General features: G+C 47.9%; 1 long non-coding RNA gene across 1 annotated transcript in view; it reads left to right on the plus strand.

The window, feature by feature from the left end:
* LOC113623425 (uncharacterized) overlaps positions 1 to 27,889 on the plus strand; it is a 98,898-nt gene that overhangs the window by 32,187 nt on the left and 38,822 nt on the right. The window contains exon 3 of the long non-coding RNA XR_003433927.1: positions 2,216 to 2,427. This is a non-coding gene — a long non-coding RNA (uncharacterized LOC113623425). The remainder of the gene's footprint in view (positions 1 to 2,215; positions 2,428 to 27,889) is intronic.

Consider the following 27,889-nt stretch of genomic DNA (forward strand, 5'->3'; position numbering starts at 1 on the left):
ATGGGGCTTGTCTTTATATTAAACAGAGCAAACCCAAATGAATAGTTACTTAAGAGGATCTTTTTAATAAATACTCAAGTCCATTTTAATATCTAATAATAGTGGCTGCCTCAAGTATTCAAATTTTAGCATAACCAGCAGGAAAACTGTTTGATGTTTTAATTATATCCCTGAAAATGCCGAATGGGTTATAAAAAGCAATTTGAAGAAAATAAAAAAAGGGATTTTTTTTTAAATTATTAGTGGTTGGGGAGAAAAGACATTTTCCACATCCCATTAAAAACCTTTCTACATTGTAAAAATACTGTCTACTGATAAACGAGGCCAAATAAGCAAAGACTTTGCATCTGTTGTAAGTGTTCTCATTTGGGGGGAAAAATTTGGAAAATAAAAAGAGAAGACCTCAGAGGAACTGTATTCTAAGAAGGGGGGTGATGGAAAGTGAGCATGCCTTGAAAGAAAGAAAATCTTTTAACTACATTTAAAATTAGCCAGAACCTTGTACTTATCCCAGGCAGATTCCTGGGAGGATTGGAACGTTTCTGATGAACGGGCTGCCCGGGCCACGGCTGATGTAATCACTTCAAGCCCCACCTGGAGGTCTGGACCGGAGAGGAGACTGTGGGGACGTTCCCGGGCTAGATCCTGCTGGCCCCGGGTCATTCTTCTGGGCAGGAATCAGGAAAGCTGTCCCCAAGGGGAGGGAAGCAATGAGAAGGGGAGACGTTTCCAAGGAAAGGAACCAGATGTACGAGCTGTGGTGATGGTTGTAGGGCCCTGCAGTGGTGGACACATGAAAGCAGGGAAGGGAAGCCTGGACTGGGCCTTAATACTTCCTTCTCTCACGAGGTGGAGGCCTGGCCTGGGTGCGCCTGGCTCTCAGATGACATTAGAGCTTCCTTCCCAATGGCCAGATAGGAGGTACCATGAAGAACTCAGGAAACTAATTTTCCACGTGGAAACATAAGTCCTTTCCCTGCCTTGGCTGCCCCATGAAGGTCTAGGCAGGTCTCTCAAATGGAGCTGCATTCCCCAGGCATTATAATAACAATAATTTAATAATTATTAAATAATTAATAATAAAATTAAATAAATAAAATTAAATAATAATTTAATAATCACTTTGTCCAAGCTGCATCCCACACCAAACAACCAGCATCTTAGGGGTGGAATCCAGGTGTCAGTTTTTTAAAAAAACTCCCCAGATGATATGCAGCCAACATGGCACTAACTTGAGAACCATGTGGGCAGCTTATAAAATGCAGATTCTGCTCCAGCAGGTCTGGGGCGGGGCTTGAAACCCTGCTTTTCTGAACAAGCTCTCAGCTGATGCCCGCACTGCTGGGTCAACCACACTTGAGTAGGAGTTGCCCTGCAGTTTTCTGCCACTTGTACTCGCTATTTGTGCCTTTTAGGCTAAACATTGTGTATTCTAAATGATTAAGTGGTTCTCTTCAGAACAGGGCCTTTGAGTCCAGTGGTCTGTATCTTTAGTGCAGATAGATCCTGGGCCTGGGAGACATTTTATTCCATTTACCTGGAATGTAATTCGACCAAGCAGGCTTCTCACTGGGTACCAAGAAATGCCTCTGTACTTATCCTTAAGGACCTTAGTTTTGTCCATGGTGTCTTTTTGGAAGTGTTTTTGTTTGTTTGTTTGTCACCTTGTTTTTGGTTGTGCTGTTGTTCAGAAAAGCAGGCTGGATTTGTTTCACTTATTTATCAACAAATATTGACAGAGTCCCTACTCTGTGCAGGCACTGTGTTGGGAGTGAGGGCATGACCGGCTGAATCAGAGTCTGTCCTGGGTGTCCCAGTCTGGCAGCGTGTGTCCTTTTATATGACGTAGACGTGTTGCTGATGAGTTCAGCTGCACGTGTGGCCTGCGGGGTCATTTTCACCTTTACACAGAGATCTGAAATGCTTACCCTCTCAACACCACTTAACATTTATCTATTGAACCACGCGTACCCCAGAGATGATGGGAAAGAACCACCAATGTCACCTTCCTATCATATGCCTGACACTGTAAGAGATTTCTAGAATGCCATCTCTTGTTAGTATTACTGCAAGGTGGGTATCATTATGCCCATTTCACAGATGAAGTATAGAAGAGCGAAGTAACTTAAAGTCATGTAGTCAGTAGGTATCAATATTTAAACCATTATGTCATTATAATATTCTTTTTTCATTAAACTAAGCTCTCTTCCTGCAGAGAACAGTTGAAGATTGAAAGATGGTAAATGCTAGAAAGCACCCGGGAAAGAACCATTGCACCAGTATTGCCAACCTTCCTTTTTGCTGATGAGGTCATTGAAGGACATGCTCAAAAATATTTGTAAAATGAACAAACAGATGCATGAGTGAATTAAAGAAAACCAACAGTTAAACTCGAGAAGACATCATTCTTCCTGGACCCTCAGTCTGGTGAGCCTTCTAGATCATGAAAATCCTAAGAACAAATGACTTATTTCATTTTAATAGTGATTATTATTATTATGCTAATTGTCACAAGTAATGTGCCCAGCACTATACTTTCTTTGTTCCCAGCACTGTACCAATCACTTTATATACAGCACTCAATTTAATCTTTACTATAATCTTTACAGATTTATTTATTTATTTTTTGCGGTACGTGGGCCTCTCACTGTTGTGGCCTCTCCCGTTGCAGAGCACAGGCTCCGGACGCGCAGGCTCAGCGGCCATGGCTCACGGGCCCAGCCGCTCCGCGGCATTTGGCTCTTCCCGGGCCGGGGCACGAACCCGTGTCCCCTGCATCGGCAGGCGGACTCTCAACCACTGCGCCACCAGGGAAGCCCATCTTTACAGATTTTTAAAAAAAGTAAGGTTCAGAGTGGTTAACTAGACCAGTGGCCCAGCTGTTAAGTGGCAGAGAGGAGAATCAAGCCCAGGACTTGCATTCTGAAACCAAAGCTCTTCCTGCCGTACCGCCACTCAAAATGCATCTTCCTTAGTGGTCCCCAGGGGCTTTCCCCTCGAAGGCACTTGAACACTGTAGAGGATGCTCCTGAGGTCCCCTGCACACATCCCTTGACCCCGGTGAGGCCACCTGCAGACAGTTCCCAAACAGTCTAGTGGCTTTGTGGGTCTCTTGGCCTGAGGTCTCTTCTGGCCTCCTGACTGCTTGACCAGATCACAGGGCGAGCAGGAGGTGCCAGAGGATGAATGTCCCAGAGGGACCCTCAACCAATGAGGGATGCGAATTGGTGAATAAAAACCCCAGCTCACTTGCCTGTCTGACGGAATATTCAGAAGCACGCTGCACCGTCTGCCGGGCTCTGCCGGGACGTGGAGTACCCGTCTCCCACGGAAGTCCCCTCCTCACTGGCACACCCTTTACTGGGCTCATGTCCTCCCCGCTCAGAGAACTTTCCTGACTCATCTCTCAAATAAGCTGCTTATACCCAAATATTTTCCTCAGGGTCTACTTTTGGAAAAACTGAAATTAAGAAAGGAACCACTTTTTCAATGTCCAGAAGTTAGGGAGCCCAACCATGGTGACAGTGGCCCAAGAATCAAAAATGGTTGCAATTGAGTATCTTCTTTTTTTATTTTATTTTATTTTATTTTATTTTATTTTATTTTATTATTTTATTTTTTTGCTTTACGCGGGCCTCTCACTGTTGTGGCCTCTCCCGTTGTGGAGCACAGGCTCCGGACGCGCAGGCTCAGCGGCCATGGCTCACGGGCGCAGCCGCTCCGCGGCATATGGGATCTTCCCGGACCGGGGCATGAACCCGTGTCCCCTGCATCGGCAGGCGGACTCTCAACCACTGCGCCACCAGGGAAGCCCTGAATATCTTCTTTAATGGAAGAAAGATTTCCCTTTGCTCCTCCAGAGGAAAGACTGGCTGGTTAAGAGCAAACACCCAGGAAGTCTCACCCCTTTGGAAGGGTGAATGGATTTTCCAGAGCCACGTACGTGGCTTCTGCTGACAGAAATTCCCTAGAGAGTTTTGGCAAGTGTACCCACCTGCCTCTGCTCCTGGTGGCAACCACGTGCTGCAGATTTCCGTGTCAAGGCAGTCACTGCTGCAGTGCTTGTGAAGCCATGAAGTGGGGAGTGAAGGTGCTCATAAAGACCCAAGCATGAACCTGACTCTGCCGCCCTGCAGAGTGCCAGAGAAAGCACTTTATGCCAGCTGGGGGCGGGGTGGGAACAGCAGGACAAAGCAGAAAGAATAATTAACAGGGAGCTGATAGATCAAGGTTAGAATGCTAGTTCTACCATTCTTCTTCTTTTTTTTAAAAATTATTTATTTATTTATTTGGTTGCACTGGGTCTTAGTTGCGGCAGGCGGGATCCTTAGTTGTGGATCGCCGGCTCATTAGTTACAGCATGTGAGCTCTTTAGTTGCGGCTCACCAGCTCCTTAGTTGTGGCATGTGAACGCTTAGTTGCGGCATGTGAATGCTTAGTTGCGGCACGCATGTGGGATCTAGTTCCCTGACCAGGGATCGAAGCCGGGCCCCCTGTATTGGAAGCGCGGAGTCTTAGCCACTGTGCCAACAGGGAAGTCCCTTTTTTTTTTTAAATTAATTTATTTTTATTTATCTTTGGCTGTGTTGGGTCTATTGCTGTGCGTGGGCTTTGTCTAGTTGTGGTGAGCGGGGGCTGCTCTTCACTGCGATGCTTGGGCTTCTCATTGCAGTGGCTTCTCTTGTTGGAGAGCATGGGCTCTAGGCGCGTGGGCTTCAGTGGTTGTGGCTCACGGGCTCTAGAGTGCAGGCTCAGTAGTTGTGGCGCACGGGCTTAGTTGCTCCACGGCATGTGGGATCTTCCCAGACCAGGGCTCGTACCCGTGTCCCCTGCATTGGCAGGCAGATTCTTATCCACTGCGCCACCGGGGAAGCCCTACCATTATTCTTTTAGTCACTCCATAATTATTAAGTGCCTACCATCTGCAGGCTGGAGTGATATTCAAAATATTTAGCCATTATTATCCGAGGGCTGTGCCAGACATTACTCCTTTAGTCGCTGGGTTATAGCGTGGTCTGAAAGGTCCAGGGGAGGGGATATGGCTAGAATACCATGGAGCGCGTGGGAGGTTTGGGGCAGTAGTTAATTACCACTGGATACAGAAACATTTGAATATTTTCACGACTGTTCTGGTCATACAGGTGCAAATCACTGAATATGTGCCTAGTGTCTGGCACTACGCTAGGTGCTGGGTAAGAGCAGTGAGACTAAGCAGACTTCATCCTTATTGTCTGAGGAAATAGACTATGTTCCTCACACTGAGAAGCATATGATTATAAACTGGGATAAACATCCTAAAGGAAAGAAGATTTACCATGAAAGCATGACGCATAGGAGGGTTGGGGGTCAGAGAAGCCTTCCCTGAGGAAAGGCACAAGCCAAAACCTGAAAGAGAATTAAATGAGGAGTGGAAGAACTTTCCAGAGAGGGAACAGCATTCACCAAGAAGCCCTGGGGCAGAAGGGAACACGGTGGATAATATTTGGAGGATGGAAAGAAGGTCAGTCTCTGTGGCTTGAACAGGAGAGTTAGTGTGGGGTGTGGTTCACGGACACGCCCGGGGGCCAGGCCAGGTGGGCTTTGTAGAAATCAAGATTTGAGGTTTACCTCTAGGGTCACTGAAGGGTTTAAACAGGGTGGTCAACGTGATCGAATTCGGTTTTGAAATGATCGCTCTAGCTGTGGCCTTGAGAATGCCTGGGGCCAGGGGTCACGGGTGGATGCTTGAGAACACTTAGGGGTTGAGCAAATGATAATGACAGCCTGCTCTAGGCTAGTGGCAGAGGGAATGGAGAGGACACTGGAGGTGACAGACTGGGGACAGATTGGATCAGGTTGGGGGGATGGGTGGCAATGGTGCATCTTGAGGGTGTTTCCTCGGTGTCTGGTTCCTTCATCTGGAGGGAGGGTGAGTGGTGCCCTTCAGTGGGATTGGAACACTAGCGTAGGATGAGCTCTGTGACCTTGGGGAATCTCATCTGCTCTCAGGGCTCAGTTTCCTCATTTGTGTAAAGAGGGATGGGCTATACAATCTCCAAATGCCATTATCCAATGCTCCATTGCTGACATCCACAGACAAGGGCAAACTAACCTGCAGTGAAGGCTATGGTTGTCTTCAGAAGGGACTCCTGAGATGCGGTTTCTAGGTCATGGTTACCTAAAATATTAGAATATAAAAACCTTAGGTCTCCCTGTCCTGTCTCATCCCCAGAGCCAGACATATTAGAGATGGGATTCTTGAGTGATGCTCTTTCATTTTTTTTCCCTGCAGTGGACTCCACCTTCCGCAAGGGAAAGGAGTGGAATTACACAGCTTGACATGAATTGATAATGTAACCTCATAGAGTTGCTTACCCTCTCTGTTTCTCAGAGTTCTTTTTTGTAAAAAGAGAGTGTTGGATCTGGTGGGCCCAGAGGTCCTTTTCTGTGCTCGTGTTCTATATTTCTCTCACCTTGTTATCCCATAACAGTGCTCCCTCGAAACTTCTAGTGCTTATAAACTTCTGGGAAGGGCTGGACCATTTTGCCAGGCAGGCTGGGAATCTCCCAGGATGCTTTGCTACCTGAGAGGGGAGGCCTGCACCAGGTCTGGGTCAGAGTCGTTGTTTGTGGGAGGCTGGCCGGGGAGCTACGTGCCCCAGATTTGTGAGGGAAGAGCTGCTACAAGTTCTTTGAGGATTTCAGAATGTGAAGGGGAAGGCAGAGTCAGGTCTGGACTCCCAGGACCCCAGGCGTCCTTTGTCTGCATCGAGGGGAGGAAGGTTTTTACCAAAGCCTTAGTTCCTTACTAGTGCCTCAGAAGAAGGCTCTGGGATGCGCTGTTGCAGTGCCTTGGGGCGGGGGCGGGTGGAGGGGCTCTCCCCCCTCCCTCTTTATGTTATTTAGTGTACAAATCCATTAGCATTACTTTTTCTTGAGCATCCAAGATGCTACAGGCTATCACTCGAGTCATTCACATGGCATTTCAGCCTTTCTTTGGAAGACAATTGTGTCTTCAGTCAAAGACCTCTTGACAAGAGAAAATGGGAACCCTGGATGGAATAATGCAGCCAAGTGCTTGCTGTACATCTGCAGAACACGACTCTGGGTGCCATTACGTCCCAAATTGTCGTGCTGAAAGATTTCCCTTGGTTCCATCTCTTTATGCCCCAGCATTTAACCTTGGGCCTCAGCAGCATCAGTCCCCTCTACTCATCTTACCACAGCGGTTCTTTCCCGAGCAGCCTTCATTTTGTGTAATTATGTTGGGGCAGTCAACATCACGCACACGTTTCCTTAGCGGCCAGGCAGGATGAGACAGCTGCCTCTGATTCCCTTCACTCTGGGAACATGATTTAGGTCATTTACCGATGCTAATATTTTTGGTTTCTTCAGAGACTGCATCCCCCAAATGAAAGGGAGAGGTTTCAAATGATAGGTTTTTATGTACCTAAAAACCTAGCAAACAAGAAGGCATTACGATTGACCACGGGTCACGATCTTATCCCAGAGGGCCCATGAGGGTAGAAGTGACACAGGTTAGAAAGAGTTGAAGATGCCGACATGGCGATGATGCCTTGCTGGTTCTCAGCCTGTGAGGGTAGGTTTAAAACTTTTTTTTTTAATTATGGAAAATCTCAAACAGATACAAGAAGAAATGGAACACTGCTGGTGGGAATGTAAAATGATGCGGCTGCTTTAGGAAACAGTTTGCAATTTTTTAAACGGTTAAACAAAGTTAGCATATGACCCAGGAGTTCCGCTCCCAGGTGTATACCCAAGAGACATGAAAGCATATGTCCACACAAAAACTTGTACACGAACCTTCATAGCAGCAGTATTCACAATAACCCCAAAGTGGAAATAACCTAAATGCCCATCAACATATGAGTAGATAAGTAAACGGTGGTTTGTCCATACAGGGGAGCGCTATTCAGCCATGAAAAGAAACGAGGTAGTGATACATGCTACAATGTGGATAAGCCAGTCATAAAGGACATCATATTGTAGGATCCCATTTTTTTTTTTTTCTTGCGGTATGCGGGCCCCTCACTGTTGTGGCCTCTCCCGTTGCAGAGCACAGGCTCCGGACACACAGGCTCAGCGGCCACGGCTCACGAGCCCAGCCGCTCCGTGGCATGTGGGATCTTCCCGGACCGGGGCACGAACCCGTGTCCCCTGCATCGGCAGGCGGACTCTCAACCACTGTGCCACCAGGGAAGCCCGACAGTAAGTTCTTAATGTCATCAAATATCCAGTGTTTCGATTTCTACTTTTCTTATATTTTTTACAGTTGTTTGTTTGAATCATGATTCAAGTTAAGTCTACTTATTGCAAATGATTGAAATGTTTTTAAGTGTTTTTAATCTATAAGCTCTCCCTTTCTCCCTCCTTCTCTCTCTCTCTCTCTCTTTCGCCTTGAAAGTCATCTATGTAAGAAATCCAAGTCATTTGTCCCACAGTTTCCCACAGTCTGGACTTTGTCGACTGCATCCCTGTGGCGTAGTTTAATGTGTTCCTCTGTCCTCTGTGCTACTTGTGAATTGATAGCTCCATCTGGGGCCTTGATCACATTCCTAGGGGTGTTGTGTTCTTCCACCAGGAGGCACTGGATGTCCGCCGTCTCTCTGTGATTTAGCAGCTCTCAATCACCAGGGCTTGGATCCATCAATTCATTAGTGGAGACAGGAATTAAAAACAAAAACATAGATGGATTCCTTCCCCATATACTAAGTGAAGTCGTGCTTTCTAAAATCTCACTCTGTCCTGACTACTGATCTAGTGCTTTTCGCACCAAGGTAGGGTCAGGAGCATGGATGTGCCTATGTTGGCTGCATGATCATGAACTCCATTAAGGAAGCATCTGTATCCTATTCATCTTTGCGTTTTGTTTCTCTAATTTGCTAGATCTGTGATTTGGAGCAAGTTACTTAGTTTCTCTAACCTCAGTTGTCTTATCTGTAAAATGGGACTGGCCCTAGGCCCTACTTTCAAGGGCTGTATCAAGGAGCGAAGAGCTATTGCAGGCACAGCTTTTAGCTACCTTTGCTGGGATCCCTAGGCTTAGTGCATTGCTGGGCACTCACCAAGTACTTGTTGAATCACTGATGAGTTAATGAAATGGGATGCAATATTAAGTAATTTACAAATATAGTAAGTAAGATGAGTGTGAAAAGATAGTTAATAGGGCAACGTGGTATAGTGAAAGGACTTTGGATCACGAGATAGAGGACTCAAAGATGCTAGATTCAACGTTTGAACAGTGGGTCTCAACTGGGGTGATTGTGTTTCTCCCACCCAAGGGGACATGTGGTGTTGTCTGGAGACATTTTAGCTGTCACAACTGGGGGAGGTACTACTGGCATCTAGTGGGTGGAGGGATGCTGCTAAAAATCCTACAGTGTACAGGACAGTACTCTCTGCACTACCCCCTCCCCCAATTAAGAATTATATATAGCCCTAACTGTGAACCCTGTTCTAGAGCCTTCCTACTCAAAGTATGGCTCACAGGCCAGCAGCATCAGCATCATTCAGGAGCTTGTCAGAAATGCTGAATCCTGGGCCCTAGCCCAGACCTCCGGAATCAGAACCTGCCTTTTAACAAGATTGCCACAATGTGATGTGTATGCTCACTAAATTAGGAGCAGCAGTGTTCTAGAATGGTGCTTCTCGATCTTGGATACCTGTCAGAATCGCCTGGAGGTAGCGGTGGTGGTAAAAATCCCAATGCCCAGGCCAAGCCCAATACCGATTAAATCGGAACCTCTGTGGGGTGGAACCCAGGCACTGGTATTTAAAAAAAATTCTCCTTATTCATTCCAATGTGCAGCCAGGGTTGAGAATTACTGATCTAGGAGCTCATAGGCTGATGGCGTCGAGGGACTTGTCAGTAGATTAAAGTGCATGGTGATAGGTCATTCTGAAAGAACAGAGCCCTGGTGGAAGAAATTAAGCCATCAGTGGGGACCAGTTTGTTGGGAGCTGTGGGAGCCCAGAGGACCTACTAAGACAGGTGTGACCTTGAGCAAGTCATTCCCCACCCACCCCCATCTCCAGGGTTGTCCCGGTTTCTTTGTCTGTTAAGAGAAGATCTTCAAGCTGGTCCATAGCATGGCTTAATGAGGGTTTGGTGAATGAAGGATCAAATGAATGATCTTATACTGAGTTAGACAAGTGCTATAGACAGCAGATGCTCCAGGAGTCCAGGAGCAGGAGTCACTCATCAGTGACAGTTTCGTGAAGGAAATAGGATTTTAGTGGGGCTCCGGGACAAGCCCTCCAGCGCGGGAAGAACGTACATCTCTTTCCTTTTGTTCCTGTTGGGAAGAGAGCCTCCTTGGGCTCAGTGCCTCCGAGGAGAAGCGTTAGTCCCAAACATCTCCCACCGTGCTTTGTAATTAACGCAGGTCCCTATTTCAGCACAGCTGTAAAGCCTTAACAGCCATTTTTAGAGGTCAGCAGGTAGGGGTTTCTTACCCACCCTCACAGGGTTGGAGGAAAAGAGGTTCCACAATTTTCCACAGCCCCTGCCTCCTGGTGCTGCCTAAGGAGAAGGACCCCAGTTCCTTGGTACCCCCTGTACGTTAAAGCTCTTCACTGCTAAAAACAGATGATGGTTTTAAATGCTGGCGTAAAGGGTTAGAAATGGATTTAACCTCATCAGAAACTTCTATATCTGATTTACCTTTGGAGCTGCAGATCACGGGCAACGTGAAAGGGTTCCATGCGTAGACCAGTTTTTTTTTTTTTTTTTGCGGTACGCGGGCCTCTCACTGTTGCGGCCTCTCCCGTCGTGGAGCACAGGCTCCGGACGCGCAGGCTCAGCGGCCATGGCTCACGGGCCCAGCCACTCCGCGGCATGTGGGATCTTCCCGGACTGGGGCACGAACCCGCGTCCCCTGCATCGGCAGACAGACTCTCAACCACTGCGCCACCAGGGAAGCCCTGTAGACCAGTATTGAATGCGTTTTTCTCCCTCAGAGTTTTGCCTGTCATGCTGGCTCAGGGAGCAGGATAGGGACGTGCTTGGTGAATAAATGGCCCTCTTCCTGGTACTTGGGGAGCTAGAGAGATGGAAAACGTGCCCTCACGAGGCCTAGTTGGGGATTTTGGCCAGCTTTCCTGGGAAGGCTATACTCTGGCAATAAACTGAGTTGAAAGAAGACATGTTCTTTTATTGGAGGCCAGCATCTGAAACTCCTTATATTTGGGGAATTTTCCACTCTGTGAGTCTTGGAGGGGAGCAGGAGTGGGAAAGGGCAGCGCCCACTTCCTCAGTCCTCTTGGCGCCTAAGTACTGAGCACATGACCTGGTTTCAGTCAATGAGACTCACCCGTCTGGGGAAAGCCATTGGAAACTGTAGGGTGCTGGGGCTAAGTCACAGCCACTTCCTCCCCTCCTCTCCATCTCCCGGGAAGCCATCGTCCCTCCAGCTACCAGCTGGCTCAGAGCTGGTTCTGTCTCAGGGGACCCAAGTCTGGCGAAGGCCACAGAGACACAAAGATCCTAAGATGAGGCAGACAGAGCTGGGACTAGGCCCTTGCTCACCCTCTTAGGAAGTTTGACTTTTATCCTTCAAGCCGTGGGAAGCCATTAGAATGCTTTTAAGTGGGAGGGGTTTGTGAGTGCAGGTGGGAGACTTTGCCATCAAATCTGAACTTTAAGAACATTTCTGTTGGGGAGTGGATGCGTGGAGCAGGAAAGCCAAGGCAGTCATCTCAGTGAGCGGTGAGGCTGCCTGGACCAGGGTGGTGGCCCCTGCATCTCCCAGGTGCCTTTCTTCCACAGCCTCCTCCAGACTCTTCCTTCAAACCTCCAGGTCCCCCTGCTGCCCCTGGCCATGCTTGTCTGTCAGTGATGCCCTAACCCAGAGGATGGGCCCTGGGAGGAGATCTGAGCCCTTGACCAGGTGGGGGGGGAGATGTTTGAAGATGGGGCCCGCTCTGTCTTGGTAATGCAGACACAAACAAAAAGAACACCTGGCCAAATATGAGACTCTCAGAATCCTAAGATCTAACTGCACGGGCTTTGAGCGTCTCTGAGCCCAGATGCCCAGGTGAGGCTGGGCTCTCCCATGCCGCACCCCAATAATCAGTTGTGGAGCGTGAACATGTTTGGCAACAGGAGCCCAACTTTCTCCCCAGACCATCCATCTCCTTTTAGGGAAATTCACATGGATTTTCTCCTTTCTTTCCTACTGTTCTGTGCTGTCCCCACTGTATAGCACTAACCCTTACGTGGCTGCAGGTATAGGTCTGGGGGCTAAGTCCTTTTGCTGATGGGGCTGAGCCCAGGATTAATCTCACTCTGGGGTCCCCAGTCCATGGGCTAGAGGGAAGCAAGCTCTGGTGTTGAGGGAGAATTAGCCATAGTCCTACTGCCTGGCCAAGGGATATCAAGGGGCACTGTAATCACCTTCCAAACGGCCCCTCCTGAGGTGCTAAAGCTCTCCTTCCCTCAGGAGAAAGTGCTGACCAGAGTGAATCTGAAACAGAGGGGAGGGTGACTGGAAATGACCTTGGGCTGAAGATCCCCATAGGAAGCCATCAGCCCATCAAATCACCTTCCTCTTTGGCTCCGGCTTTCATCTCTCCCGAAATCCAGGTCAAAGTCAGGCCTCGGGCATCTTTCCCGGAAAGCTGTGGCAGATGCACCTTTGCCCACCGTTCCCCTAGGCCTCTGGACAGCACTGGGGACCCCTGGGTCCCCCCGCTCCTGCAGCGTGGCAGGGAGCTGCCCGCTGGCACGTGGGCCGAGCAATTAAGAGACTGCATTTTGCTCCTCCTGGCTTCCCTAATTGTTATTTTTGTCCCTGCTTTCAAACCAGCCTGGGTTTTCATTTCATCTTGCCCCAGCCCGGTGCGCCCGGCAGAAAAAGCCAGCTCGCTCAGTGGGGGGCAATTTTCCCAGCGTGTCCGGCGACAATTCCAACACGACTACTTTGTACATATAATTATAAAACCAGGGGCCACCAAAGTGCACCTATAGAGCAGAGTCTTGACTGTTCTTGGTTCTGTTTTAATTATTAAGCCTTAAAGCAAAAACGAGGTTTCAAAGAAAACTTTCTGTTCAGTCCTCAATAGAGTTAAAGGAGGAACATTTTAAGCTGATGAGCTGACACTTGTAGAAGCAAATATATTAAATAAATCATGATTCGTTTTGGGGGCAAAGTCTGACTTACATCAACTCTGGAAAAAATGGATCTTAATGAGTGACAGTTGGGTGTTTTCTGTCACTTCCTGAGGTAATGGCCGCAAGCTGACATTGCTCAGTGGGTGTCTCATACTTCTGAACAAAAGTTTTTTGGAGTGAGATAGACAAGGTAGAAATCCCAAGGTGACTGAGAGGAATGTCTAATGAGTGGAAAGACATATTTACTGGCAGTCTGTATGTAAGCCGTGACAGTTGACAGGACTTGATTGTAACAAATATAGTTGATGAAGAAAAGGCTGACAGACCGAGAGAGGGGGCCGTGGTGAGGGGAGAGAGAGTCAAAAGCCCTGCCTCTGCTGAGCTCTGTTAATGGTAAGTTGGATACAAAGCTCAGAGTCATGAAAGGGAGCCGGGATCTTGCACTGATGTCTAAACACAGAAATGTGTTGAGCTTGCAGGAGGTGGTAATAGGTTCGGATGTGTTGACCTTTTTGCCCATAACTTTAGAAGCTGATGTTTCTGATAGCATCTGGGGCCAGAAGATGATCCCAGCTCTAGGGATGTGTGTAAGTTCTGTGACTTTGGGGCCCAGTGTACTCACGTCTCGGGCACAGGTGGGGCTTGGGGGCATAATTTATGGATGCCTCACCTGGGCAGCTACCGTGACCAAGAGCCACTGGGCTCTGGCCCTTCCGCCCCAGTGGGCACCGGTGAGGCTCCCATGGGGGTGGGAGGGAGCTCGAGCCATAAAACATTCTGCAACTGTCCTTTTTGTGTGCCCCTTACCCCCTTCATTCTTCTGTTCCCAGCCCCCCGCTACTCAATTTCTCCTCTGCACTCCACCTCTGCCCTCTCCCCAGCACAAAAGGAGTGATTGGCCTGGAAAAGGCAGATCCGACTGGCATATTAAATGATGACACTTTGTAACTGACTGGTCAGGGCTTCAACAATCGGCTTGCGATGAGCTCTGCACTTCTTCCCCCAGGCAAATGTCACACTGAAACTAAACAGGATCTTTTTTCATCCTACATGCTGTTTTCTGTGCCACATATTATTTTATAGTTGAGAATAGGCTAACTCCTTAAAATGCACAGAGCCTGCTGTACTTTTATCGTAGGCTCGCTTTGGAGGAGAGGCTGGCTGGGGAGGGCCGGGGGGGTAGTGGGAAGAGTATATTGAGTGGGGATTAGGGTTTGGCCAACATCTTGACCTTGACCTTCTTATTGGATGAATAAGTGAAGGTAAAAATTTTAAAGATTGAAAAGTGGATGGAGGTGATTAGAGCAAAAGAGACTAAAAAGCCATGAACTTCCTACATCAAGACAGGAAGCTGATTTGTCGTGATCATCATTTTTCTTGTTTTGATCGAGATTGCTTATTTCTGTGTTGATTTTATGTCTATGCTGTGATTTGGAAAATAGAATCCATGCCTGTGGATTCCTCAGATCCAAGCAAAGTGTCAGTTCCCTGACTTATTTTGCCCCCAATTAAATGGAAAACTCTTTCTAATAATTTTGGCTAACATGACCCACTTTCTCTAGGTTAGTTCTTGTTAACTTGATTCACTGTCTTGGGAAGAGAGCTTGGGTAAGACCAGGCTACATGGAATCCTTCCCAGGCCATGAGATGGGGCCTGGCTCAGTGTCAGGCTTACGCATTGACTTCAGCTCAGTGGGTTAGGACTTTCCATATGGACCAACAACTCCTGAAAATGTCCTCTACGTGGCCCAGTCATGAGAGATGGGGAATTATGACTCATCCAGAAGCTAGGACTTCTTATTAATTGGGTAGCAACTTGTAGAATAAGATTTGGGGAATGGAGGGAGGTGGAAGATTGAGGGGAGAAAGCCTTGTAGCTCAAGAAAGAGGATTTGATTTGAGATGGTTTGAGATGAGCAGTAATTTGGGCAAGAGATGAGACGCAGCTGTTCCTCTCCTTTACTCCAGAGGCATAGGTCTATCATTATGTTTACTTTTTCTTGAGCAAGTTGGTTTTTCTTTCTGAGCTTCAGCACCCTCCTCTGTAGAATAAAGTCATTAATCTAGATAACCTTGGATGTCTCCTCCTACCCCAATCTTTTGAATTTCATGACCCACCAAAGCAGGTTTCAGGGTCTTCTGCCAGAAGGACATTTTACTTCCATTAAGAACATCCTCATGGCCAGCTAATCAGCCTGGGGCTCCAAAGCCATGAGGTCAGACTCAATATCCACCTAAAGCTGAGACCACCTGGCTTGGGCCCCCCACAGCTAACGGCTACCCCTAGATGTGCTTCCAACGCTGACGGCTGGTGCGGGGCAGGCCCGTGAGGCTCCTGGTGAGGGCTGGAAGGGGCAGTCTCCAGGAACGGGCGCCGCCCACTTTTCTCCTGTAGAGGATACGGCAACCATGTTCACCTAAGAGGCAGAGGGGAGGGTCAGTGCACCTGTATTTAGTCCTACCTTTCCTAACACAGGAAAGGGAAAACTCTTCTCCAGTCTTCTCTGGCTCAGTGATTTTTCTCTTCCCTCCCAGAACTGTTTTCATATGCGGATCCCACCTTCCAAATCCACCGCTCAGTAGCCCCAGCGCTGGAGTAGAGCAGTGCCAGTCGGCAACGAGGGGCTCGGGATCTGGCCTCTCTTCGGTGATAGTTAGCTGTGCAGGGAGGTCTCAGAGATTTCTGTGAGTCTCAGCTTTATCTTGAGTAAAATGAGGGAAATGGACAAAACCAGTACTTCTTTACTTTTAATAATAACTTTTGAAAAGTGACTTTCCACCCTCAAATAGAACCCTCTCTAGAACTCCTATACATATATATATATATGAATGACAAAATTGTAGGGTTCTGCTTGAAGTGGAGGAGGGCCCTGTCAACCTCTCTGGACGTCCTCAGCTGCTCCGAGGTGTCCCTCCAGGGCCCCCCCAGCTCACGGGGAGGGGGACACGATGTGTCTGGATGGCAGCCAAGACCCCTCGGGTGCACCCCTTGGTCACACCTGATTCCCCCTCACCATCTGCCCTAACTCATTCTGAGGAGAGGAAGGCCCGCCTGATCGAGCTCAGGTGATTAGCAGGCGGACCGCGTTTTCCCAGTCTGTTGAGAAGCCTGCAAGGGGCCGCAGCGCGGAGGGATTTTTCTCTTTACTTGGTGATTGGCTGAGGAAGAAACCAGACTTCTGCTTTAATCCCAGATCAGCACGTTCTAGCCATTCTGCCTGTATGAGATTCCACCCCTGTCCCCGCACCCCACGTGTGGAGAAGGGCCGGCACCTGCCGGGCTTAACCCTTCGCTCGCCGTGCCTTTGTTTTCTCCAGGGAGAGCGGACGGAGAACAGGAGCAGGCCTCAGAGCCCGCACAGGTCTGCACCCGGGGCCTCCGGTCTTCTGAAAACCCTCCACGTTGGGGAACAGCATACCCTCGATCTGGAAAGCAGAGGAGTTGCCGCCAGCACAACTCATCCAGGGGCGGCGTGGAGGGAATGCCGGAAGTCGAAGGAATTCTGGACAAAGGTGCCGTCCTCTATGCAAACACTGTGAATTCACTTCAGAAGCGTTGGTGGCTGTGAATATGGGAGCAAGGCAGCTCTGAAACGTGAGGCTTTGTGCGGCTCCTTGCACCGGAGCGAGAGTGACACTGGCATGTGGCTTTAATTATAGCGCCAAGAGCTCAGCCATACTGAATACTTAACTATGAGCCACGCCCTTGCCAAGGGACTTGGGAGGTTTATCTCAATACTCACTGCAGCCCTATGAGAGGCATCTCTTATCATCCTTGATTTGTAGACGAGGAAACTTAAGACCCAAGAAGGCCAAGAAAGTTGTCCACGATCACACAAATACTAGAGGATGGAGCCAGAGCTCCACCCTGGGCTTCTGCAACTCCCTGGTAAGCCCATTCACTGTCCTTTCTCAACTGCTATATGCCTTTGGCACAAACACAAGCCAAGAAGATGGATTCTAACGGATTCCTGTCCTGCTCGGACACTTGCTAGCTGTGCCACCCTGGCACAACCGTTCCTGCCATGTGGGGTTGTTCCAAGGACGTGTGATACACGGAGAGCGCATGTGCGGTGTTCACCAGCCATCCCATAATAACAGCGCTGGACACTGGACTGCTGACTGTGCATCAGTCCTGTCCCAACTGTTCCATGTACATCATTTCATCAAAAGCTCACAGTGGTTCTATGAGTTACTCATTTTTAGCGCCTTTTTCTTGGTGAGAAATACCAAGCACAGAGAGGTTAGGGAATTCACCTGAGATCGCATGGCTAACAGCAGACACAGGTATGAAGCTGGCAGATATGAAGAGGCAGTGTGACTGCAGGGCCCGCCTCCAACTTGCGTTCTCCTTTTACATTAGGTAATTAGTTCAACACACATTTATGGAATATTATGTGTCTAGCACTGTCTTGCGCACTGAGGCTAAAATGGTGAGCAAAAAAATCAGATGTGGTTTCTACTCTTTTAGAACTTAATATTCCAGATGGGAAACAGCTCGTAATTGAATTATATAAATATATAATAAATGTAGAATTGGAACCATAGGAAGAGCTATGGAAGAGAAGAGAATGGTGCTCTAAGACTTGACCCACTTGGGGAGGGCAAGGAGGACTTCCTGGAGGAAGTGACACTTCAGCTGAGATCTAAGGGGTGAGTTGGAGTGAGGTAAGTAGTGGGCAGTGTCACTGGTGGGGATGGGGTGTGTAAAAGCATTCCATGCAGAGGGAACAGCATGTGCGAAGGCTTCTGGCAGGAGGAAGCATGGGAATGTGTGTGGAGCATGGTGGAAGGCTACGTAATTTGCAAGGCCCAGTGCACTAAAATGCACCCACTAAAAATGTGGATCCCTTGTTAAAAAATTAAGAATTTCAAAATCATGAGAACAGGAACCTTCTGCATGTGGGGCCCGATGTGGCTGCAGACATCACAGGCCCATGAAACCAGTCTTGGCTGGAGAGAGAAGGCTGGAGTGGTAGTCAAGGCAGATCATAAAGCCCTCAAGGCCAAGTTCAGGATTTTGTCTTGCTGGATCTGTTTCTACAGGGTCACTCTGCTGGGTAGAGAAACATTTGGAGGGGAGCCACATGGGTGGCTCTTAGCAAGGAGTAAGGGGCCAGGCAACCTGGGGAGGCCTGAAGGCTTCAGGGCTGAGGCGAGTTCCCCCCTCCCCAGACGTGGCCTGGTTTCTCCTCTGAGGGAAAGGGAGAGTGACGCCCACCCCCTTGATGACCAGAACGAGTGGGCAGAGATCCGAGCCTGGAGCCTTTTCATGGTCAATTGCACGGGTCTCTTACAAAGGCTCTGCGACTTTCCCCCTGACCTCCCAGAGGCTGGTGGATGAACGTGACTCCCTCGTGTCCAAAGCCAGGGGCTGGGGGCCAGCTGTGTGTGGGAGTTTTTGAAGCGTTTTTTAAAAGGGGGACCCCAGACCTGACGACAATGAGAGCTGAATCCCCGAGACTTCTGCCTTTGTGTTCAATTCAATTCGAAATGGCTGCCCTGTGTGTGTGTGTGTGTGTGTGTGTGTGTGTGTGTGTGTCTATATATTCCAAATAAAGTCAATCCAGCCGGAACTGTTCCTGCTCTGAGCCACAGAGAACTTTTCTGAACACCAAACTCAATGGCTCTCCTCCAACCTGGTGTGTTGTGTGCAGACAGACATTTTACTGTAACAATTATAATAGCTCAGTTGGAAATTACTGTCTGGTTAGGCAGCTGAATCCACGCCTGGATCCAGCTTCAAACACAGGTATCGGGGGCCAATTAGCACAGACATCAAGTTTTGGGTTTTATAAAAAGTGCCAGATTGGGAGAAGACAAGCATTATTGTTCCTGCAGCCGAGGGTGAAGGTTAATACTTCGGGCCTCGGCTGCCTGCGTCCAGGGCTCCCCTCTACCACACAGCACGCTCTGAGGACCGCCAGGCACACGGAAGCTCGTTAGATTTTCTGTCTCCATAGAGCTCCCCTGGAACACCCATCCTGCCTTTGACTGCTGTGGAGAAGGACCGGCCATGAGTCCCAGGGCGCTAGAGACCAATCTTTCCCCTCCTGATGCTCCTTTCGCTCTGAGGGAGGCCCCTGCCTCTGCGCAGGGGTCTCTGGGTCCGGATGGCTAAAGACCCTGGTGTCTTTGGGGGCCTCTCAGTTAAGGTTAATTACACAGACGACAAAGCATCGATGCCTCCTCTCTGGGACGGTTGGCAAACTTGACTAGACTCAAAATGAACCTCTTTGATTCCATCTGCAAAATTAGATCAGATTTGATAAAGTAAAGATGTACCCTTTGAAGTATTCCCTATCAACATAAGTGCTAAGAACACTTGAGTGAAGGAATTTGAGCAGTTTTGAAAGCAGCAGCATGGAAACTTCAATGAGGATTGCAGCTAAGGGCATGCCCAGGAGGCACGGGCCTAACTGCGTCTATCCTGCAGGCAATAAGCAATTGCTAAAGATTCCAGACTTCTCAAAGTTCAGAGTTCAACGCATAAAAACTTTGCTGAACTTGTGGTAGGCCGGGCTCTGTGTTTTGCATTCTGTTTTCAGAGGCTCTCAGAATCCCGGCCGTTTTTCTGTTTCTGTGCCGTCTCTGCACGGTGGGAACAAGGCTGTTTTTTTCTCTTCAGCTTCCATACCGTGGAGTTTGCATTAAACCCTCAAGCTGCTTTCCCGGGGTATGGTCTCTCCAGAGCCGCGGGGCAGGACATGAGCAGGTGAAAAGCGTCTGTTTATCGAAATGAGAAGCAAAAGATCTGCGTCGAAGCCCAGCTCTGTCCCCGTCTTGCTGTGTGACGTTGATGGAGTCCTTCAGTGTGTCTAAGTCCTAGCTTCTTCCTCCGGCTTCCACTCCAGCTACCAGTTACCGAGTCCCTTCTACGTGCCAGTGATACCTACCTCTCAACGGCACCGCACCCAAACCCATGACTGAGCCCATGCTAGGTGCTGGGGAGAGGATGCTAAATTACTCACTGTGTGGTCCCTCTTGGTCTAGCGGGCCACAGAGAGACCTGAACCAGTGCTTTAATGGAAAGGGCCAGGTGTGTTCACAGGGGCACATACCAAGTGCTACGGGAGCTCAGAGAAGGGAGCAATTCATTCCTCCAGGGGGGATCCAGGAAAGGCCCAGAAGTGAGAGGAGAGGATTGGAGCTGATGAACTGGTGAACAAAAAGCATTTTGCAATTTTGGGGGGTTACAAAAGGTAAGCTCTTTTGCCTTCTGGTTTCAGGTAATACAAAAGAGTGTGCAATCTGGATTCTTCTCTCTTAGCTTGGACTGGATTGATGGTAACTTGGGAAACTCTTTAGTTTCAGAAGAACAAAGGGATGCAGTGAGGGTTTAAATCCAATAATCAATGTTGAGGGGAAATTTATTTCTAAAAAATGAAAACGTGTGGGAGAGGCCAGTGAGAGGGACCTCAGACTGAAGTGCTGCCATCTGGGCAGCCTAGATACCAAGGGTGGGGCCTTGGTGCTGTATCCTTGAGGCCTCACTTGTCTTGATGTGAGCTGGAGGTCCAGATGTTGGCTCTTATTGTTGGGAAACACAGGAAGGCTCGATAAGTACGCCATTACCTTCACCCGCCGCGCCCCCCCCCCCCCCCCCCCCGTATTATGTTGAATGAGAGTAGCAGGGAGAGGTATCCTTGCCTTGTTCTTGGTCTTGGGGGGAAAGCATTCAGTCTTTTGCCATTAAGCATCATGTTAGTGTGTAGGTATAGATGCTCTTTATCAAGTTGAGAAGTTTCCCTCTATTTCTAGTTGGCTGGGAAATGGGTATCGGATTTTGTCAAATGCTTTTTTCTGCATCAATTGATATGATCATATGATTTTTCTTCCTTAGCCCATCGATAAAGTAGATCACACTGATTGATTTTCAAATGTTGAACCAGCCTTGCATGCCTGGAATAAATCCCACTTAGTCGTGGTATACAATTCTTTTTATGAACTGCTGGCTACAACTTGCTGATACTTTGTCGTGGATGTTTGTGTCTAAGTTCGTGAGGGGTATCTGTATTGTCTTTGTCTGGTTGTGGTATCAGGATAATACTAACCTTGTAAAATGAGTTAGGAAACATTCCATCTTCTTCTATTTTCTGGAAGAGATTCTGTAAAATTGGTCTTAGTAAGCCATTTTACAGGGCAGTTCTGATTTTCTTTAGTTAATCTTCTATACCCAACCCAGAGGTACCTTTTGGTTAGTATGGTAGGGAGGATGGCTTTGTACCACACCCTGACACCAGGGGACCATAGACCAGGTTCCCGCCCACTCTAGGAGTTGTTCTAATCTAACCCACCTTAACACGACTGCTCCTTTATTGGGCACCCCCCTTTACAGTCATCAGTGTTCATCTGTGTGTTGGTTGCTTCAGTGCATCTGGCGCCCTGTGCTGGACCTCAAGGCACCGTTGGGAGCGCGCCACCCAGCCAACGCGCTCTCACCCCTCCCTCTGCTCCCTCTCCCTTCCTTGCCCATTCCCTTCTTTCTCTATTCTTTTTTTTTGCGGTACGTGGGCCTCTCACTGTTGTGGCCTCTCCCACTGCGGAGCACAGGCTCCGGACACGCAGGCTCAGCGGCCATGGCTCACGGGCCCAGCCGCTCCACGGCATGTGGGATCTTCCCAGACCGGGGCACGAACCCGTGTCCCCTGCATCGGCAGGCGGACTCTCAACCACTGCGCCACCAGGGAAGCCCCCTCTATTCTTTCCTTAACCTCAGGTACCGAGCTGAGTATAGCACACTTCTCAGCACGGGGCATAACATCACCTTTGGTCCATGTACGGCACTCCCTTCCTTTCCAGTCTTCACCTCCATTCCTCTTCCGCCTCTGGTCCTCAAGCTAACGTGTTTGGTCCTGTATGTTTCCTATTGTCTCTGAAACAAATTACCACAAGTGGGGTGGCTTAAAACAACACAAATTTACTATCTTACAGCTCTGGAAGTCAGAAGCATGAAATGGGTCGCACTGAGCTAAAATCATTTGTTGACAGGATTGTGTTCCTTCGAGAGGCTCTAGGGGAGAATCTGTTTTCTTGCCCTTTCCAGCTTCTAGAAGCTGTGTGCGTTCTTTGGCTCCCAGCTCCCTTCCATCTTCAAAGCCACGGATGGCTGGTCTAGTCTTCCTCACCTGAGTCACTCTTACACTTGCTCTCCTGCCCCCTCTTTCATGGCTCTTGTGATGATATGGGGACCCCCTGAATAATCCAGGATAGCTGCCCATCTCAAGGTCAGCGGATTAGCAACCTTAATTCCCTCTTGCCATATAACATGCCATGTAACATGGCATATTCACAGGTTCCGGGGATTTGGGTGTGGACATCTTTGGGTGTCATTATTAACACAGACATATACATTAGGTACGTGTGTATCACTGCAAAATAATACAGTGTTACTTTGAATGTGTAAGGGTTTGTCATTTAAATGAATGGACTTGGGCTGTAGGGCTCTTTCTGACTCGTAAATTTTACTCCAAAACTATGTTTTCAAGTTGTATTCATGTTGTATATATAGATAGTACGTTACCCCTAACTCCTACAGTGTATTGCATAATAGACACCCCTCATAATCTTATTCATTTCCAAGCGATAGACATCTAGATAGCTTCCAACTCCCTACTGCTACAGACAATGCTGTCCCCAATACCCCATGCTCATCCGCATATGGCCCTGGTTGTATTTCCTTAGTTAATTTTCACTAGGTAATGTTAGAGTGTTCCCCACAGTGGCTGCCCCTGTCCACACACCCCACCAGCCTCCTTCCCCATGCACTCTGTGACTTTTTTGACTTTGGCTTGCCAGCTCCCATCATTTCCCAGCTGAAAAGCAGCCAGGAGGGGGAGGGAAAGCAATATTAACTCATCACCTGCTACGTGATCTACTAGATGATGCTGTGTTGGATGCTCTATGTACTTTATCCCCTTTCATTCTAAGACAATCCTATGTGGTTGATATTATTGAACCCATTTTAGACATGGGAAAACTAAGGCTGAGAAAGATTAAGCTCTTAACCCAAGGTCTCACATTTAGCAAGTGCCTGATCCAGAATTTGAATCCAAGCTGGGCTAAGTGTCTACTGTCAATGCTCCCATCATGTCCTGGGCACATCTGACTCTCCATGGGCACAGTAGCTCTAAGCTAAATTCTCAGTCTAGGAGAGTGGTTAAGAGCGTGGGCCTTAGAGCCAGACCTCACTTCAAATGCTGGCTCCATCACTTATTAGCTACATGATTTGGGGTAAGGAGCCTAATTACTTTAAGTCTCTGTTTTCTCATATGGAGATGGGCTTATGTATGTCCTTCGATTATGTTTGTAAACCTCTTAGCAGTGGGTAGTGCATAGCAGGACTAACCAAATGGTAGGGATTGCTGCAGTATCAACCTATGTTGCCCCCTCTACCCCAGACTCTGAACTGCTTACAGGTAAGGACATCTATCCATTCATCTTCATTCATTCTTCACTGATCTGTGTACCAACTTCACGGCAACCAGAACAGTGTCTGTCATCAATAACGGTTCATTGAACTACTCAGCTCCAAAGCTCATTCCAGTTCCGGCTGGCAGTTTCCACAGCCCTTGGATGAAGGGTCTTGGGTCTCCAGGTTGCTTATCAGCGTAGGGAGAGATGAGGGTTTCTGACCTCCAAGCCTTTAGTGATCCTTTTTTTTTTTTTTTTGCGGTACACGGGCCCCTCACTGCTGTGGCCTCTCCCGTTGCGGAGCACACGCTCTGGACGCGCAGGCTCAGTGGCCATGGCTCACAGGCCCAGCCGCTCCGCGGCTTGTGGGATCTTCCCAGACCGGGGCACGAACCCGTGTCCCCTGCATCGGTAGGCGGACTCTCAACCACTGCGCCACCGGGGAAGCCCTAGTGATCTTTCTAGACCTTGCTGCTACCCTCTTCATAATATCTATTATTCCCGGCCCCCATCACTCTCTCCCGTCTCTTCTCTCAGAACCCTCTTTCGCTCCCCTTGGGGGAACCAAAGTGTGATTCTCCTCTATGTTTCCCCCTTTGCTGGTGAGGTGGGGTGCACATTGCCTTCAGCGTTGCGCTTCCTCGTCTGGAGGAAGGGAGCTCTGCACAACTCGTGGCTTGCCTGTCAATTAGGCAGTTCTGCACCTGTGTGATTTCCTTGACGCTTAATAAAAATTGGGTGATTAGAGAACCTCAGGCAGCACTTCCTTAAACAGTCATTAAACAATCATTACAGAGAGAAACAGCTACAAGCAGCTGCTGAGAGGGTGTGTGGCTCCTAAAAACATAATTCTTTTTCAAGTCAGAACGAATGTGTAATCAAAGCACAAATGGGAACAGTTTCAAAGTTCTGAGGCTTCTCAGGCAAACCTATAATACATCAGCCAGCCTAAACTGGTGTCCAAAATGTTCAGTGAGAATTGACGCATGGTGTAGCATTCTAAGTAATTCACACCTAAGCCAGGTTTTGTCTTCCTCTCTCTCTCTCTCCTTTTAGGGGTGTCGTCACAGCCTTTCAAGTTTGGGTGCTGCTGCCTGTCTTAGCAAAGTTGGAGGAGTTGTGGTTGAGACGGGTTATAACTTGGTATTTGAAATAAGTCCTCAGGAGGCTTTCTTAAGGCTGCTGGGGTTCAAGTGCTAGACGCAACATTTAAAAGCTGTGTGACCTTGGGGAAGTTACCTAAGCATTCTGAGCCCCAGTTTCTGCATTGTTAAAATGTAGATGATTGCTGTATAAAAATGTATTGCGTTGATGGAATTTCTCACCCCTGTTTTTTTTTTTTTTTTTTTTTTGTGGTACGCGGCCTCTCACTGTTGCGGCCTCTCCCGTTGTGGAGCACAGGCTCTGGACTCGCAGGCTCAGCGGCCATGGCTCACGGGCCTAGCCGCTCCGCGGCATGTGGGATCTTCCCGGACAGGGGCATGAACCCATGTCCCCTGCATCGGCAGGTGGACTCTCAACCACTGCGCCACCAGGGAAGCCCCTCACCCCTGTTTTTTGATGTGGGTGCTCCTGGAGTGAAAAGTGGTTCTTTAACTGTGAAGCCTTCTCTGCTCAAAGATATCAACTCCTTCACATTCCATCAGTTATCAGACTTCAAGGTGCACAGGAATCAAAGGGGCTTGTTTAAAATGCAGATCCCTGGGGCCTACCAGGAACGATTCCGATTCTGATAGGAGCGGGGGCCCAGAAACCCATAATTGTAACAGGCACCCAGGTGATTCTAATGCAGATGATTCAAAGGCTACACTTTCAAAAAGAATGAATTAGTGTCATTTAAAAGACACCCACAGGGAGAGCTAGGGCTATAGTCATTTATATCTTAATGTGAATAATTCAATCAGATTGCTTTCCTATCAGTGCCTCTAACCAGCCATTCTTGAGGGAGTAGTATTTTTCATAGCTTGGGAGGAGAGAAGAACAATTTTGGTCACTAGACATACCTGGAGAGGATAAGTTCTAGATGCTGCCCCTTGGGCAGTCAGAGGCGTCCGTAGTCCAAGAGGGATCATGGTGAAGGTGGAAGTTCTGAGACGTAGAGTGGCTAACTCGTAGTTATTCCCGGGATTTGCTTTGCAGCAAAGACCACCCTTTATGCCACTAAAGACCTTCTTGAGTCCTTTTGGTTGGCAATGGCTCTTTGAGATCAATGAGAACACTCTAACTTTCTTTGTGGTTTTTTCAGGCATATAAGGTGACTTAAGCAGAGATACCATTCTGGTTTATTTTTTTGTGGCCTGTCTTCCTGTAGGCATCACTTTCTCAGTACTGGGGCTGTAATTCCCAGGACCTCTCTGGCTTCAGATGTCAGGTCATTTAGAAGTGTACTATGAGGCCATTCATGGAAAAGTTCTGCCTTGGTCGATCCAGCAATATGCTCTACAGGAGGGAAGAGATGGCAGCTGTGTTGGTAGGGAGAGCCCCAGTCCTTTAGGTTTCAGGGCAGTATCAGTCCCAAACATCAGATGTGCAGATACATGTATTTTCTCACGAGGGAAGAGAATGAAGACTATTCCACTGTACTCATAAAATTACACAGTACAATGTGTATGTGATCAAACTAAGTTCATGTCTTGGATGAATTTAGTTGATTTGGGGTATTGATTGGACCACATCTGATACTTAAGAAAAATTTTGTTTGAGAGCCGAGAGTAGGGCTGAGATGATTATATTATAACAAGAAAAGGTACTATTTACTCCATTATCTCTCTATTTCATAGCTGAAGGAATTGATTTCTTTTCTTTAAAAGTTTCATTTCTGATTATAAAAGCAATGCATAGTCATTGTGAAAAAATTTGAGTATAGCCTTCAAATATATGTGTTTTTTTTAACATCTTTATTGGAGTATAGTAGCTTTACAATGGTGTGTCAGTTTCTGCTTTATAACAAAGTGAATCAGCTATACATATCAACACACACACACACACACAAAGATTTTTTTGTTTTTTGCTGTTACATGGGCCTCTCACTGTTGTGGTCTCTCCCGTTGCAGAGCACAGGCTCCAGACGCGCAGGCTCAGCAGCCATGGCTCATGGGCCCAGCCGCTCCGCGGCATGTGGGATCTTCCCGGACCGGGGCACGAACCCGCGTCCCCCGCATCGGCAGGCGGACTCTCAACCACTGCGCCACCAGGGAAGCCCCACAAAGATTTTTATAAACATGAAATAATACTGGAGAAGTTGTTTTGTAGCCTGACTTCCTTTTTACTTATAATTATATTATGAAATTTCTCATCTTAATTTTTAATCCCCTATTTTCAATGGCTCTATTGCAATGTTTCACTATTTTTTAAAGGTGAATTCCTATTATTAGGGTTTAAGTTATTTGTATTTTTTCCTACGATACAGAATTGCTGTAACGAAAATTCATATATGTAGATCCTTGTACACATTTCTGATTATTTCCTTGGGGTAAAATTCTTAGAATTGCTGAGTCAAACAGTATATGCTCAACTGTACGGTCTTTGGCACGTATTTGTCCAATTGCCATTCAGAAAGCTCATTTCCATCTTCATTTCCACCAACAGCGTGGGAGAGCACCCACTTCCCAGCTTCCTTGTTGCCACCACTACTGATTTCTTTTAAAATAGCTTGAACTTCTTTAGACAACTCATGATAGTTGTCTTATCATTGTCAATGATAGTCAACTTCTCATTTGCCACCCGATCTCCAAATGGTTGTCAGCTATAGTTTGAATGAAATTATGCATCATACCAGTTTCCTGAGGTGTGGACATGACAGCTTATATGAGAAATACTAATTCTGTCAACCTGGAGGAACAAGCATTTAGAATCATCCTGCCCCCTCCCTGATGAAGAATTAGAACACATCTATCATCTCCTGATCCGCCTTGGACACTAATCAGAATTAAGCCATCCCTAACTGGGGTGGGAAAATTCTTTATTTGCAGAGGGGTGAACAGTCACGTAGACAGTGCCAAAAATAACCCTCGCATCTCGAAACACAGGGACAGATGCTTAGATGGAGTTTTAAGCGGGGTCAAGCAGGGTGTCACAAGAGTTGTATAGTTTTCTCATCTTTACCGAAGTTCCCGTGTTTCCCAAATTCCAGACTTTGGAATTTGCTTGGAAAAGGGATATTTGTGGCACCACAGGGTCCCCCCAGACTGCCCACATTGAACCCTGCCCACTCTGAACTGATAAGTCTTGGGTACCTTGTCGATCCTGGCACCAGTGGGCTGTGAAAGGGGATTAACACTCAGGACAAGCTTTCCCCTAGTCCACAGGAACCAAAGCCGACTATGGCAGGTGGTGTCTGCACCTGCCTGTGATACAGAAGGTTAG

Source organism: Aethalodelphis obliquidens, unplaced genomic scaffold (genome assembly GCF_003676395.1).
Source record: "Aethalodelphis obliquidens isolate GAN/ISIS:26980383/991018 unplaced genomic scaffold, ASM367639v1 scaffold11, whole genome shotgun sequence".
In the NCBI taxonomy this organism is placed as follows: Eukaryota; Metazoa; Chordata; class Mammalia; order Artiodactyla; family Delphinidae; genus Aethalodelphis; species Aethalodelphis obliquidens.